This window comes from Triticum dicoccoides, chromosome 4B (assembly GCF_002162155.2).
Source record: "Triticum dicoccoides isolate Atlit2015 ecotype Zavitan chromosome 4B, WEW_v2.0, whole genome shotgun sequence".
Lineage (NCBI taxonomy): Eukaryota > Viridiplantae > Streptophyta > Magnoliopsida > Poales > Poaceae > Triticum > Triticum dicoccoides.
The window spans coordinates 682,703,026-682,719,855 of NC_041387.1; the positions used below are offsets into that span (position 1 = coordinate 682,703,026).

The window sequence follows — 16,830 nt, forward strand, 5'->3', positions numbered from 1 at the left end:
AAGTATGGCATTAACAAAAACATTATTGTGTTCAAACTTGTAGGGATTTAAAAAGAAAAGTTCCCATACTGTACTTTAAGTAGAGTGAACTGTTATTTGTATTTCATAAAGATTGAAATCAATTGAACAATCATCCATGCTTGTAATATGGTAATGGGTAGTGTAACAATCAGATATACTAGCAGTCCTAATATGATGACCAGATAATAAAAACCAAACCATACCATAGTATAAACATCATGTGAGAGGATCAATAAAAGATTACTTAAATGATGAGTAGAGATGTTTTACCAGTATGCAGTAGCCCTGTATTTGTACACTCCATAAGCTCCAACCCCGGCAAATAGAACTCCGAATAAAATAACCCACATGAAGCTCCAGCCAACTGAAAACGCAGCATGTTTGCCTGCAAGGAGTTTATAAACAGCACTAGGCTAGCACTAGAGTACAATATCAAATGAAACGGTGACATAATTTCAGTTGCTAGCTGATAGCATTAGGTTAATAAAATATAGAGTGAAGTGCACTGTAGGTCCTCAAACTATTTCAGGGGTGTCACGTAGGTCCTCGAACTAAGAAAATCGTCATCCAGGTCCTCGAAGTGCAGTAAGTGTGTCATTCAGGTCCAAAATCTCCCTGACCCCCTCTAACTGGTCAGCTGGCGTCGTTAACCGTGAACACTAAACAGTAAACTGTGAACAGTAAAATAGCGTTCCAGGTCCACCATTTTCTGTATGTGATGAACAGTAAAAATCAAAAAAATTCTAAAATTCTTTGGCATCGAAGATACCCCGGTGTGTGAACAGTAAAAATGTTCACTGATTCAAAAAAATGGTCACGAATATGGAAAATTTATTCATGACTTTAGAAAACTGTTCACAAACAATAAATGTTCACGAACCACAAATATTCATGACTTTAAAAAATGCTAGTGAACATTTTTTGAAAGTAAAGTCATGAATAATTTTTTCAAAATCATCGTTAGTGAACATCTTTTTGAAGTCACGAATATTTTTTCCAAACTCTTCGGTCGCTAACATTTTTTGAATTAATGAACATTTTCACTGTTCACGCACCAGGGTATCTTCGATGCCAAAGAATTTCAGATTTTTTTATATTTTTACTACTCATCTTGCACTGTTCATCGCATACAGAAATGGTGTTCAGAACTGAAATGAATGCTATTTTAATGCCATACATCAGACTCTAAACTAGAGTATCCACAAAAGATAGGTGATGTGTTGGTTGCTGAATAAACGATGGTTATCCAGTCATTGAGGAAAATTTAGTACAGCAACATGCACAGTTAAATGATGAGAGTGGAGTGACTTTATCTCTGGCAACTCCTGCTCAGTCTGCTAGTTCTGCAGAATCTATCAACAATGGACCTCCGGTCAATTCTCATGCAGCTCTTATGGCCCCACTAGATCTGAATTTACGTATACTTGATTTGAATTTGGCTGTGAATGTACCACTGGCTCAGGAAGTTGAATTTTTTTCCTATTGTTGCTGATGCGATGGAGCCTATGCCAGTTTTAAAACAACCTCTGATGATTAATCCTCCTATTGCAAAGCAGCATGTTAATGTTGCAGTTGCTTCAGCAGAACCTATTGCCATGTTAGCGGAAGTTGCTGCACCTGTCTCTTCTCCAGTTGCAGTTCCACTTGCCAATATATCTCAAGCAAATGATGATGTTACAACTTCATCTGCCCCTGTGCCTGTTCAGAGCGTTGTCCCAACAGTTACTATTGATGCCCATACTACCATTTTAGCCACTGATTCCTTAGAGCTACATGCTTCACAGCCTGGTTTGCAGAGCCATGTCATTGCACATCATGACACAGCAGTTGAATCTTCTGATATTCAGAGAGAGAATCCTTTAGAACAGCAAGAAGCACTTTCCTTAAACACACATATGGCATTGCAAGAGCTAGCTATCCTTGGGCGCTCTTTTGACATGTTTCCTGAGGATCAAGGTACTACTCCTCCTGCACCTCCAGGCTTCCCTTTTCCTATCTACCAGGGACTGCAACATAATATCACAGTTGGGGCTATGCAATTTATGTCTGATGTTGCAGATCCTGTTTTTCAAAAGATGCTCCCAGAGATGACCGACACACAAATTTTAGGTAAAGAAGGAGCATCTGTTTGGAACAAGCATTTTGCTCCCTCCTTTGATTCAGACAAGGTGGTTCAGGTGCCCATAGAGTGGACAAAAAAATTATCTCTTGCCTTACTCTCACCTGATAGATTTGAATGGGAAAAATCTCTACTCTCCTCCTAAATATGGACATATATTCTGGAAGTCTCTGAAAGTACACTCTTTAAACCATTTGTCATTCCTGATAAATGCACTTCTGATAAGGCCCCTGCATGCAAGTTGCAGATTATGGAAACTGCAGAGGAGGCCCCCAAAGTGGTTTTATCCACTCCTCAAGGGCAGGGATCATCCTTGTCAGTTGATGTGCAACCTTCAAGTACATCTGCAGTGCGTGCTAACAGCAAGAGGAAGGAAAAGATACCCATGGTAGAATCTGAGGTAAGGAGGAGTGAAATATTGCAGTTGATAAACAAAGGATATAAGAGGAATCTTTGTCTATACAAATTGTACGCCCTGTAATGCTGATCCGCCTATAATTGCTAACAAAGTGGTCAGAAACCTAAGTTCCTCCTTTTGAAAAATTCAGGAATTTAATGGCCCTTCTGTTGCTGTGCAGAAGAAGACAAAGAAGCAAAAGCCTGCATTGGAGCCCACAAGGAGGTCCCAGAGGAAAGGGCAGGGATCAAAGGAGCAGGACTAGTTGGATTAGTTCAGCTTCTTGTTTATAATTACCAGGATGCTCTTCTTCTGTAATAGTGATGCACTTATTCAGTTTTGAACCTACAGTATCAGTCTGTAATGCTTGTATGAATCCTGGATTATTTGTTTTTGTTGATGGTACCAGTATCATTAAACAGTTTTTATGGCCATCTCAAAGTGTTTAAAGCTCTATCTCCCTAAATGCATAATAGAAATTGGGATATCCTCAATTGGAATGTGAGAGGCATTAACGATCCAACAAAGTGGCTAGCTATTGCAAATAAGATTGCAGAAACCAATTGTGATATTATCTGCTTATAAGAAACTAAGAGAGAATCTTTTGACAGCCAGTACATCAAACATTTCTGCCCTAGGACACTGAACAAATTTGTTTTTCTCCCTCGGTGGGTGCATCAGGAGGACTATTTGTAGGTTGGAATAGTAACCTTTTTGTAGGAACCACCCTTTTCCAGAATGTCTTCTCCATTTCAGTTCAATTTATCTCCACCCTCTCGGGTGCTTCATGGGTACTCACTAATGTCTATGCTCCCTGTCAAGGAGAGGCCAGAGTTGATTTCATTCAGTGGTTCAAAAACATTTACATGACGGATAGCACAGACTGGTTAGTGGTTGGAGATTTCAATTTCATGAGATATCCAGACAACAGAAATAGAGCAGGTGGTAATGTGCAAGACATGCTCTCTTTCAGTGATGCCATCGGAGCTCAGGCCCTTGTGGAAATCCCCCTGGAAGGTAGAAACTTCACTTGGAGTAACATGCGGGAAGCTCCTCTTTTAGACAACTTGGGTTGGGTTTTTTCTTCTGAATCCTGGACTCTGCAATACCCAAACACCTTGGCCATCCCTCTTGCTAAACCCATTTCAAATCACTACCCCTGTGTCATTAAAGTAGGGACTGCTATTCCAAAATCAACAATTTTTAGATTTTAAAATTACTTGCTTAATCACCATGATTTCAAAGAAATAGTTCAGCAGATTTGGAACGAGGGAGTTCAAGGAAAGGATAGTGCTCAGAGACTTACTGCCAAATTTAAGAGACTTAGGAAAGGGCTCAAGATTTGGGCTAAAATTAAATCAAATTTGGCCTCACTAAATCAAAATTCCAATGGTGTGATTTTGTTTCTTGATACTGTGGAGGAATTTAGGGATCTTGCCCCCTAGAATGGGATTTCAGACAATTTCTCAAGGACCATCTGCTAAAAATTCTATCTGCACAGCAAGCTTACTGGAATCAAAGGGCTACTATTAGATGGATCACCAAGGGTGAAACAAACTCAAAATTCCTCAAAGTTAAAGCCACCATCAAATTCAGAAACAACCACATTGCTACTCTCAAAGATGAGTTTGGGAATGAGCATTCTGAACATCAAGCCAAAGCTAATATCCTTTGGAGAGCTTTCAAACAAAGTCTTGGGACTTCTATGCCCACCTTCAATCTGCTAGGCCTAGAAAATCTTATTGAGAAATCTGATGATCTCCATTGGCTTGAAACCCCCTTTACTAAAACAGAGATTGATGCAGTGGTAAAAGATCTTCCCTCAGATAAAGCCCCTGGGCCAGATGGGTTTAATACCAACTTTGTTAAATCTTGTTGGGACATCATTGCTTCAGATTTCTACCAACTGATTGAGGATTTTTTTAAGGGTGAAGTGGATCTGCAGAGCATCAATTCCTCTTCTATAACACTGATCCCCAAGAAGGATGCTCCTATTGAGGCTAGTGATTTCAGACTCATTTCACTCCTAAATTGCTCCATCAATATTATCACAAAGTTGTTGGCTAACAGATTACAAAAAGTTATTCTGAAACTTGTTCACAGAAATCAATATGGTTTTCTGAAAGAGAGGTCAATCCAGGATTGTTTGGCATGGGCATATGAATATTTGCATCAACGTAATTAGTCCAAAAGAGAAATTATCATTGTCACATTAGATTTTGAAAAGGCTTTTGACATGATTGAACATCACACTCTGAAAAGTATTATTGTGCCAAAAGGTTTTGGACCTAGATGGATGAAATGGATGGACATGATGTTTTCTTCAGGAACTTCTATTGTCCTCCTCAATGGAGTACCAGGAAAGCAATTTTGGTGCAAGAAAGGTGTGAGACGGGGGGATCCAGTCTCTCCTTTGATTTTTGTGTTGGCTGCTGACATTCTGCAATCTATCTACAATGAGGCCTTGAAACATAAGTTGATTTCCTCTCCTCTGGACAACAACAAATATTTTCCTGTCATTCAATATGCTAATGACACAATTGTTATATTGCCAGCATGTCCAACACAATTACAGCAAGTTCAAAACTTGTTATTGCATTTCTCTGGTTACACTGGCCTCAGGATCGACTTTTCAAAAATTGCTATGTATCCAATCAATGTGGATCATGCCAAATTGGATTAGCTAGCTGCCATTTTGGGTTGCAATATTGGTTATTTTCCGTTTACATACCTGGGCCTGCCTCTAGGCACTCAAAAACCAAAAGTGGAAGACTTTCCCCATGACGAAAAGAATTGAAAGAAGGCTTACAGGTTGCTCCACCTTGCTTTCAACAGGAAAAAAACTTTCACTTATCAAGAGTGTTTTCACCAGCCTGCCAACCTTCTTCATGTGCTCTTTGGAACTTCATGCCACTGTTGTGGATCAGGTTAATTCTTACATCAGACAATGCTTCTGGAGGAAGTATGGTCAAGAGGGTGCTGGTCCTGCCCTCATTGCATGGAGCACTGTTTGCAAGCCAAAAGAACAAGGTGGTTTGGGGGTGTTGGATATCTCTACTCACAATAAAGCTCTTCTCCTAAAGCATCTTCATAAGTTCATGAATAAGTAGGATCTTCCTTGGGTAAACTTGATTTGGGATACTTACTATGGGAGCAGTGCACCAAATGGCAGACCTGTTGGTTCTTTCTGGTGGAAGTCCATCATCAAACTCCTCTCCACTTTCAAAGATATGGCACATTGCACAGTATGGCAAGGTTCTTCGGTTCTATTTTGGCATGATAAATGGGGCCCCACTACACTCAAACTGAAATTCCCACACTTGTTCTCTTTTGCAAAGGATGAACTGCTCTCAATTAAAGAAGCTGCGGACTACACCACTTTCCAGGATCTTTTTCACTTGCCCCTGTCCAATCTAGACTATACACAGTTTCATCAAGCCGGTATGTGCCTAGAACAAGTTAATCTCAGCGACAATGCTGATCATGGAAATACATTTGGAACTCAGCCCTCTTCTCTTTTTTTTGAAGGTCTCAGCCCTCTTCTCACCATCCAAAGCCTACAATATTCTCATCAAAGGGGAAAATGCTCATCCAGTTTTTAAGAAGATTTGGTCTGCTGTTGTTATGTTGATATATAAAATCTTCTTCTGGCTGTTGCTCCATGATAGGGTCAACACAAGAGGCATGTTGCACAGAAAATTGGTCCATCTCCCCTCCTATGTATGTGAGCTCTGCAATGATCAGGTAGAGGAATCTGCTCTGAACTTATTCTAGGACTGTCCCTTCGCACTGAGCTGTTGGGATATGATTATACCACACAAACAAAGAGATACAAGTGTACTTCATGATGCTTTACTAGCTATGGATCTACTACCAAAGGAAGTAGGCCTGAATTTTATCATCATAGCATGCTGGCAGATCTGGATGCAACGAAATGACAAGATCTTTAGAGATGAAAATACTCCTCAAGAAAGATCTAGTTCTTATACAACATAGGATCAAGTTGAAGCATAAACAAGCTTACATAGACTGGATTGAAGCTCACTTCTTCTTTTTCTTTTATGTTGTACATATACTTTTATGTATGGAAATATACCGTAGAATGATTGTTCTACGGTCTCTGCTTCAGAAAAACATTGATTTTTTATGGTTATCACCACAATGATTTTTAACATAAAGGAAAATCATTGTGGCGATAACCATCATTTATTCAGCAACCAACGCATCACCTATCTTTCACAAACTTACAAGTAAGTGAGAAACAACCAGTCCATAATTTAGACTGAAGTATAATATCAAGCATCAAACAACAATAAAATATAAGACCAGCCATGACAGTGCTATGTCGTCGTGCCATATCATAGTGCACTAGCACGGATTATTGTTGTGCATTTATTCCTAACCAAGACAGTGAATACTGATGGGAACATTGAGATTGATGAGCATTTACCAACGTTTATCATATCAAGTAGTGAATAGAATGCACAACAGTAACACTAGTTTGAATAGAAATTTTCAACCTGGACCGAGTTATGAATACCCTGGAGAAGGATTGAGCTTCAGTGACGTAACTGCAGGTGTAGTTGGGTCACTGACATGTGGGCTAGATGCCTTTTGGGCCCACATGTCAATGACCCAACTGCACCTGCAGTTACGTCATTGAAGCAGCGTCCCTCGTTCCTTGGATAACCCCCTCTACATACTCATTTTAAATCACTTGCAAGGGTCTAAGGGAAACCACTAAGAACATCCAATGATATGAAATTATGATGATCCCAAAAAATCCATCATCATTTAAATGTCTAAGCAGTACATGTGACTACCCCTTGTCGATTTCAATAATCAGGTATGAAGAGGCAAATGGGTCAAGAAAACCTTTTGTCCATGTGAATTATATATCGACAAAAAATATGCATCAATCAACCTGCCCACTGAGGTTTCTGTAGAGGTCTTCCACAAAGTCGTCGTAGAATCCAATTATATCTGCCACACGAACGTGGATTCTTAAAGCTCAGGCTTTCCGACACCTCTTATCTATACCCTTCAATAATGCTTTGAGATCTGTGCTACACAACTAACTTAGTACATGAAATTTTCTCTTTTTTGTTTCTTCAAAACAAAACAATGCATGAACATCAAACTTTGCAGGACAACAAAACATTCTTACTACAATGTGGGAAAAAAACTTTCAGATTTTTTTGTCCGACATAAATATACAAAATGAGAATTTTTTGTGTAAAAAATAATACTTTTAGTATATATGATTCACGAAAAAAATCTGAAAGCTTTTTCTCATATTCTAGTTAGAATGTTTTGTTGTCCTGCAAACTTTGAAGTTCATATGTTCTTCTATTTGGAAGAAACAAAAAAGAGAAAAGTGTTTGCACGAATCACGATGCAAAAATGGATGGCAAGATGAGGGGTGTACCAAAGCCTATGCTTTCTCAAATGTTAACCTCTGCCACACAGAAACATCAGAGCAACATAAGCCCTTGACTGAGCACTCCAACCCATTGAAAATATACAAGAGTTGTAGCGCGCCGGCGGTCACCTACCTTGATTCACAGGGACGACCAGCACGTGAAGGGACGACGACGGTGTTGCCAGAATCGACGCGCGGTGGTGGGGTAGAGGAGCTCGGGACCAAAAAGTGGTTGTTTGCATTTTTTAGAAGAAAGTGGTTGTTTGTTGTGAGAGAAATGCAACATATTTTCTTATAATGATTTGGCCCATTGTTATATCATGACGACAGAAATGCAACATGCCCTAAATGGTAGATTCCCGAGAATAATCACCAGCAAGTGATTTACATGTGAGCTTACATTTTATTTATTAAAATTAGGATGACACTCACTGTACTATTTTTTATGATGAATAGTATATTTTTTTGTATCGCATCATATTTAAATTTTTATTCTAATATTTTTATAATGAAAAATATAACATACCCTAAACAGTAAATTCTCAAGAATAATCAGCAGCAAGTGATTTATAGGTGAACTTACAATTTACTCTTTTTTCTTGTGGGGAACCTACAGTTTACTCAAACTAGGATGCCACTCACTCTACTATGTATAACGAATATATATTTCGTATGACATCGTATCTGATTTGTTATTCTACTATATGTTTGTGTGTTTCACTTTTGTAATCAGAAATAAAAATTGATGTATTTGGAAGATGTTTTGAAAATGTAGACTGGTAGACATTGGCAGTAACGTCTCGATGATGGACTAGACTGAAAACTCATCGAATTTGAAACAACCAGAAGAGGTGCATACGAATAAGTGTTCTTCTTTGTGTGTATGTTGCACATGATAATACTCAAAAGGTGTATTTTTATATATGTTTATTTTTGTAGAATATGAGACAGATAGAGATGAATTATGTCGACGTTAAAAAGAATCCATTAGCAAGGGTCTTGAGGCGACGTAGTTGGGAGGGGACAAAATTCGCCAAGTTTTATACAACAACAAAAAGTAGTGCAGATGGTGATAGCCTACAACTAACCAAAAACAAGTACATATAAATGTTATCCCACAAGGTTTTTACTTTCACCGTGACTATCATTCTTTCCTTTTGTCAAACTGTTTTTTGTATTGAACTGATTTGGCTCATGGTATATCATGATGACAGATTATGTATGCATGTCTAAAGATATTAGACGTCATTGAATCAATCATGTCTGGCCCCCTCCCCCTCTTCAAAAAAAAGAGACCAAGGTCATGGACACTGGAGATGTCTTTTATCAAACAACAAATTATAATGCCTTATAAATATAGAAGATTATATGTTCTTGCACTCCGTTGGAAGACCAATCACATAATCTTTGTACTTAATAATACAAACTAAAATAACCATATTCTATAACACCAGTAAAACAATTCAAATGGCTGTGGCAACCCACGGGCATTTTACTAATTAGGAATAATGTCTTCCACGTCCTATCTCGTTTTGATGGTGCGGCTAGCGTCGTCGGAGGGCGTGTGGTCTTCAGTGATCTATTTTGATCTGGTTTTCGCTCATCTGTAGTCACATGACTACAGGTTTGATCTTCCTGATCTACGCTTCTCTTCATTGGCGACGGTTGATGTTCGGATGCATTGGTCCTATAAGGCTTTAGCATTATTACTTTCCAACTGTGTACTACATTAAAGTTTATTCGGCTCCGACGAGAAAGGGGCGATACGCTTTGGGCTTGCTTCAGCGCTTGTAGTCGTCGTTGGATGGTACATGGACCTGGTTGTAATTTTTGTTACTTGTGATGTTCTACGATGAACAGAATAGATTGAAAGTTTCTCGGAAGAAGAAAAAAACATTGACAACTTGTTTTATTACGTATTATATTTATCATCAAAGAAGGACGCATATGACCATGGTGAGACGAAAACAAAATAGGCAGAGTCGAGAAGTGGTGGTGACTCGTGAGTGGAAAACAAATAATAAATAAATGATTTAATAATCCATCCACATGAATAATTATTTCTTCACGGGCTGGCCGTCGGCCCAAGGTTCGCTCGCTTCTGGACCTCGGCCCAAGAGGGGCTCCCGTCGTTTCAGATCTGAACTCCGTCCCGACAGTGAGAGAGAGAGAGAAGACGATGGCCGGCGGCGGTGCAGATCCGGCGATGGGCCAGCCTCGGCGGCGTCGTCGTCGCCAGGAGAGGCGCGCGCAGCTCTACGGTGGGCCCCTGCGCCCCTTCTACATCTGCCTAACCTACCAGTCACAGGAATGGGTCACCAAACCAAGCACATCCCCATCTGCGCTGAAGCTCGCCGCCGCCGAGAAGAGAGAGGCGCAGCAGGCGGTGCGCAAAAAGATCCAGAGGGCCAAGGAGAGGAAGGCCCCAAAGGGGGAGGCGGAGGAAAGGAAGGAGCAGCCATATTACACTGGCATCCATTTATCTCAATTAGATGTATTTTTACTTAGTCCCACTACAAGTCCTATAACAGCCATATGTGCTAAATATGTTTAAACTGGCATCCATTCAACTCAATCAGATTAATTTCACTTAGTACCACTCTCTGTCGAATAATAGCTTTAGGTGCTAAATAAATTTAAACTGGCATTTACTTTACAACAAAGCCTCCGATGTTGTTGCTCTAAGCACACAAAGAGGGGCCTAGAAATAGCATCCACACAATGGGAGGAGTATAATTGCAACGGTAAGTGCTAAAGAAGATTATGACAAAAGCTCTCATTCCAGAGGACTTTGACAGCAGGTCCAAAGGTTACCTTGTAACTTCTATACGAGTTGTAGCATCCTCTACATTTTACAGACCACTCTTGCTAGTGACAGAGGTTATAGACATGAGTCATATATGCTTGTTCACTAGAGTCATGTATTTATACTGAATAGATAATTGCATCATATAAATGAACGCTACTTGAAATTTTCTAGCTTGCAAAGTTAGTCACCAAGTGACATTCACCAGGGTCAGTGTTCAAGAGAGTGCTGGCAATAATGGCCATGTGCTTTGGTCCTAAAACGGCAGATTAGGCGTTGTTTTCATAATTGGGCCAGAATTTGCCTCTTGTTCAACTGCAATGCTTGGCTGCTTGCGCGCAATTTATCTTATTACTACTAGTGTCTGTTTGGGAACCATTTCCTTTAGAATCTGGCCACATGATCTCTATTAAGCTGTGTCCACTTATCTCAACTGCATTTTTGTTGTTATTTTGCTTGCTGCCTGAACCTGGTGTGTATTTATTACAGTGTCAACTGCATTTCAGTTGTTATTTACTTATTTTGCTTCCTGTGTGAACCTGGTGTACATTTGCTATGGTGTCAACTGCATATATTATATGCTATTTCAATTAGCCGTTTGCTATGTTCCATATTCTCCTGTGCTTGTTATTCAAAAACAGCCAAATCCTGGCCATTTAAAAAAAATGCTTCAGAGCCCGTTGCTCTTAGCTGTGGCATTCCGCTTCACTTACGCAGACCTGTTTTTTGAACATTAACTAGGGTCATAACTTGGTGAAAATCTACGAACGTGCCTTTAAGCTTAATCTTTTATCTCTCTGTTTCTAAATATAAGCTTTTTTTAGAGATTTCAATACGGACTATATATGGATGTACATATGCATATTTTAGAGTGTAGGTTCACTCATTTGCTCCATATGTAGTCCGTATTGGAATCTCTAAAAAGGCTTATATTTAGAAACAGAGGGAGTACAATGTTTGTGTTGACTGTTACTTAGATGTCATCCAAATAGGAATCGCTTTCTGAAAATCTATTTCCAACCCGCTGTGTTAAATAGTCCCATAGGAAACAACAGAGATAGCTCTGGTTTTTCTGGGAGCTAGCTTCCATGGGATATTCCTCAAGTTTTCTCTATGCACCTACGTCTGTCAGATTATTTTACAGTTACAGAAGCTAAGGTGCAAAACTAACCCGATCTTAGCAGGTCTCATCAACCTCTTTTTAGCTAACGAGGCTACGGAGCACCCACATCTGAACCGAACACATATTTTCACTCCCCTTAGAATTTTTTTGCCTTTTTAGTACCATCGGATGTGAAGAGTCCAATAAAAACTGTGTGCGCTAAACAAAATTTGCGGTGGCATCTACTCGTAAAAAACTGACTTGTTGATCTAAGCAACAAGATCCTTGAAAAAAGCGCCCACACCGGTAGCTTTTGTCCTTCAACAAGAGAAGGGGTCCGAGAGGCTGCGTTTAACTATTGTAATGTTACATACTCTTGTTAGCGGCTGAGGCTAGTGATTATATGTGAGATCATATTATTTGGGTCCTAGTTTGGAGGACCAACTTTTAAACAATGCAGAAACTTGTGCTAAACATGGAGACTATGCCCACGAAGAAATTACTAGAAGCGCCTAATATGATAGTACATGAGGCAGGAACCAAATTCATACCGACAGAGTAAAAAGGGGGGGTGTGATGATTACTTAACATATGTGGTCGGTCGCGGTTTGCAAGGTCCTCCAAAGGCCATGATCAATCTCTCCCCTCTTGCGTGCTGTCTTGCCAACCAACAAACCAAACATATAAATATTGATGAATGAGAAGATGATAATTTCCAACCGGTAGCATGCCTTTAGTTTTATGAGATGAGATGTAACAACCTATCATATTCATATAGAAACATGAGCAAGGCAACTAGAAATAGATTAGGCATGAGCTGCAATAATAAAACACCACTTGCTGAATTCGGCATGAAAGTCGGACAGACAGTACAAGAGCTTGCACATCCACACATCTTCATGGAGCACAAATTTCTTCACATCACATACGGGCACTACATTCAACATCAACTCGTATTATTAACTGGGTTGCTGATAAACATCATCAGTCAAAGTAGGTCCTTGCCGTGCCATCCTTGACCTCCATGACTCCAAAGACGCCAAGCAATATTCAGGGAAACAAAAATGGAGTAAAGCTTAACCAAACAGGTTCAGAGTGGGTGGGTGGGATACTTACAATGAGATGAGATGAGATGAGATGAGATGAGACCGCCGAGATTGTTGTAAAAGTAAACAGAGATTGCAGCAAATCTGATAGGGATATTGACCCGAAAACAGCAGAGCAAATTATAACTCATTTTCTGTGGGAGCAAATTATACCACATGAATGAATCAAATCAAATCAAATCAAAAGAAGAAAACAGGTCTAAGCACCCTGATCTGCAACAAACAAGCCAAGGGATCTGCTCTGCTTGGGCAATGAAGATGTTCCAAACAAATCAACGAGAAAGTTGGAAAAGAAGGGGGAAAAAAGTGCATAATCAACGAGAAACATGTCTAATAAGACGGTAATATTATATTACTAGTAGTACATCTAAGGCACAGCGAATTGCAAGCCATATGACAAGAAGAATCGTCGCCATACATATGACAAGAGTAAAAACGGAATTCAGAACTGAGAGGGCCAAGATTTAATAAACGAGCATGCAAGATGGCGCCTGCACAAGCTAGATCCGTTGTTTCTGCCTGCGCATGGATAAATCAAATCAAAAGAAGAAAACAGATGTGCATCTTGCATGCGATTTGCGGCCAAGGATTTGTAGATCTGAGAAACAGAAACCGCCGCAAAAACCAAAAAAAGAAGAAGCTCGCTCTCATCCTCGCCGGCCGGCCGGCTACCCCTGCAACGGCCCAGCTTCCGGCGACCGGCCTCATCATCACGGATGCGGCGCCGACCCCGTGAATCCGTGAATCCCTGGACAGGCGCGCCGATGGATGCAGTCCGGTAGTATCACTGGGCAGAGGGATGAAGGAAGGCTTCCCTCGGAGCCATGGCGGCTAGGCTAGGCTAGGGTTTGCTTCTGGGATGAGGAAGGGGCTCTCTGCTTCTGCTTCTGCGCAAGGGGAGGGGAGGAGACGAGAAGAGAGGAGAGGCTCGGAGCCGAGTACGTAAGCACCTTTCACGCAGACGTCAACGCGCTTTTTTCGTGGGGTGGGGTAGGCTTGTCAGCAAATATTTGGACGTGTTGCAAACCAAGCCCAATAACACCTTTCGTCGTGTAAAAAAGGTAAAATGAAAAACTTCTCTCTTTTTAATTTTTTAATAACTAAAAAAAACTTCTACTACTATTACTATATATATAATTTACACCTCTAGCCATACACCATATTGTAACGCATCTCTCCAAACTTCCTCGTGCCCATACTTGTTCTAACTTCTTGTCTGTGTTCGTCAATTTCCTGACTTAGAGCATCTCCAACAGCTGCGCTAAATAAGCGCCGCCGCGCCGTAAATTCGTCCTATTCAGCGCATGCACTTGATAATTGGGCTACAGCGGATGCGCAATAAGCACGCGTGCGGCATATAGAGTACAGCGCACGGTTCGAATCGCCATCGCACGCTGTGTATTTGGTGCGCCCGCTTTCGCGGCCGCACTCTCTCCGCCCCGTCACGTGCCGCCGCCGATGAATTGACCCGATGGGCGCCCGCGCGGGCACACCCCCCCCCCTCACCCCTTCCTACACCCGCCCGCGACCCCTCCTCCGCCGCTACCGCAAACCCTAGCATGGGGAGCTTTGGCTTCGCCTCCGTCGACGCTCCTCCAAGCACCGGTATCGCGCGCGGCCTTTTCATGCCGCCACGAATGACCTCGGCGGCGGGTGGCATCGCGCCGGCGCCCGCCTTGAAGCCACGTGCCCCCCTCTCGAAGCTCCCAAATGCGACGCGGTCGAAGAAGGGCAAGGTATCCGCGAAGAAGAACAAGGCGGCGTACGGCTTCGGCTCCTCTAAGCCGTCGAGGAAGAAGCTTGCAGGGCGTGCGACGGACGCGACGGCTACCGAAGCGCCGGCGAGCTCACTTGTTGAGCCGGCGGCCGGCGCGCACAAGGTGTTCGAGGAAATGCCCCAAAAGTACAAAATTCGCCAACTTTTTGTTGTTGTTATTTTTTGAATGCATACATATGGATAGCTTATTTGCTTCGTTGTATATACTTTGTAGTTTCAACGATGAGGCAGATATGTCAACTATGGGTGTTGGCTTCAACAATTCACATTGGTCTCAAACCAATGACATGCATTTCGATGACCATGAGTTCCAGGTGGATGGTGAGGGCATTGTCGACGCACCGAAAGGAAGAGGAGGCAACTACACCAATGATGAAGACGTGTTGCTATGCAATACTTGGTTGCAAGTGTCGAGGGATCCACCCGTTGGAGGTGATCAAAGTAGAGATGCATATTGGAGCCGGATGAAGGAGCACGTTGATCTACACAACAAGAGTGGAATTGACCACTCGGCACGATCTCTTCGCTCCCGGTGGTCGACAATCAACCGAGATTGTCAAAAGTGGGCGGCCGCACAAAAGACGGTTGACAGGTTGAACCCAAGTGGCACTAATAATATAGATAGGGTAAGTGTCATTCATTCCATGTTCATCATGCTTGTTCTTGGTGTTTTTAGTGCTAACTTGTTTTATTTTTTTGTAGTTCAATATTGCACAAAACTTGTTCAAAGGAGAGGAGGAGAAGAGCAATAAAGGGAACATCAAGAAAGAGAGACCATTTACCTTGCCTCATTGCTATGAAGAATTGAAGGATGATGAGAAATGGATAAGCGTGATGATATCGATGATGTTGATGAGAGCAACAAATGCAAGCGAACAATTGACTTCTCTCGTGTCAATTGATAGAAAAACGAATAATTATGATGGCATCCAGGGCAATGATCATGAACATAGGCATCACGTGCGTGTCAAGTAGACCGACTCTTGCCTACATCTACTACTATTACTCCACACATCGACCGCTATCCAACATGCATCTAGAGTATTAAGTTCATAAAGAATGGAGTAATGCATTAAGGAAGATGACATGATGTAGAGGAATTAACTCAAGCAATATGATAAAAACCCCATCTTGTTATCCTTGATGGCAACAATACAATACGTGTCTTGCTGCCCCTACTATCACTGGGAAAGGACACCGCAAGATTGAATCCAAAGCTAAGCACTTCTCCCATTGTGTCGTGGAATTGTCATGGCAGATGTCCTAGTGTGAGGACTTAGTTGTGAGGACTTAGTTGTGAGGCCAATGCATCTATGCGGTAGCTTGAAGGGGTTGGTCGGAATCGAGAGACACGCGGTGGATCAACACACAAGACAAGGATTTAGACAGCTTCGGGCCCCGGGAAACATCATAATAACCCTACATGCTGTTTATGGCTAGGTCTCATTATGGTCATGAGGGAGTCGCCGGTAAGGCAGCTCTTTGTGTCTAGCCCTAGAGATTGTTTCTTCTTTCTTGTCCCTCTTGGGGTGCCCTGCCCCTCCTTATATAAGTTGAAGGGGCGGGTTACATGTAGAGTCCATCTTGGACTAAGACTTAAACTATTCTGACTTCTCATCACGAGCTTCTCTCCATGGGCTTCTTAACGTCTTGGGCTTCTTACAATCTGACTTACAGTCTGACTTAAGATCTGACTTACCATCTGGCTTACCATCTAGCTTACCGTCTGGCTTACAATCTGACTTACCATCTGGCTTACCATCTGGCTTACCGTCTGGCTTAACATCTGCCGGCTTAACTGTCCGGCTTACATGACTGTGCTTGCCGGCTTACATGACTGTGTCTGCCAGGTTACATGACTGTATCTGCCGGGTTACAATGCTTAACTGTTCCCGCTGGCTTAACCTGCTTAATTGTTCCTGCCGCCGACTTATAGTCTGCCGGGTCACCAATGAAACATCCAATCCCAGCCGGGTCATATCTCCAGCCGGGTCACACCGCGGGGTATATCCCCGACATTAGCCCCCAGTTTAATTTGGATTCATCCATGTTAAGCTGATCCTGTAAAACAAACACAAGA

General features: G+C 41.7%; 1 long non-coding RNA gene across 1 annotated transcript; it reads right to left on the bottom strand.

The window, feature by feature from the left end:
• Positions 1–12,685: 12,685 nt before the first annotated feature.
• LOC119292371 lies at positions 12,686–13,905 on the bottom strand. Its single transcript, XR_005142954.1, has 2 exons — positions 12,984–13,905; positions 12,686–12,895 (listed from the first exon to the last, which is right to left on the bottom strand). It is a non-coding gene; the product is annotated as an uncharacterized LOC119292371 (long non-coding RNA).
• Positions 13,906–16,830: the final 2,925 nt, after the last annotated feature.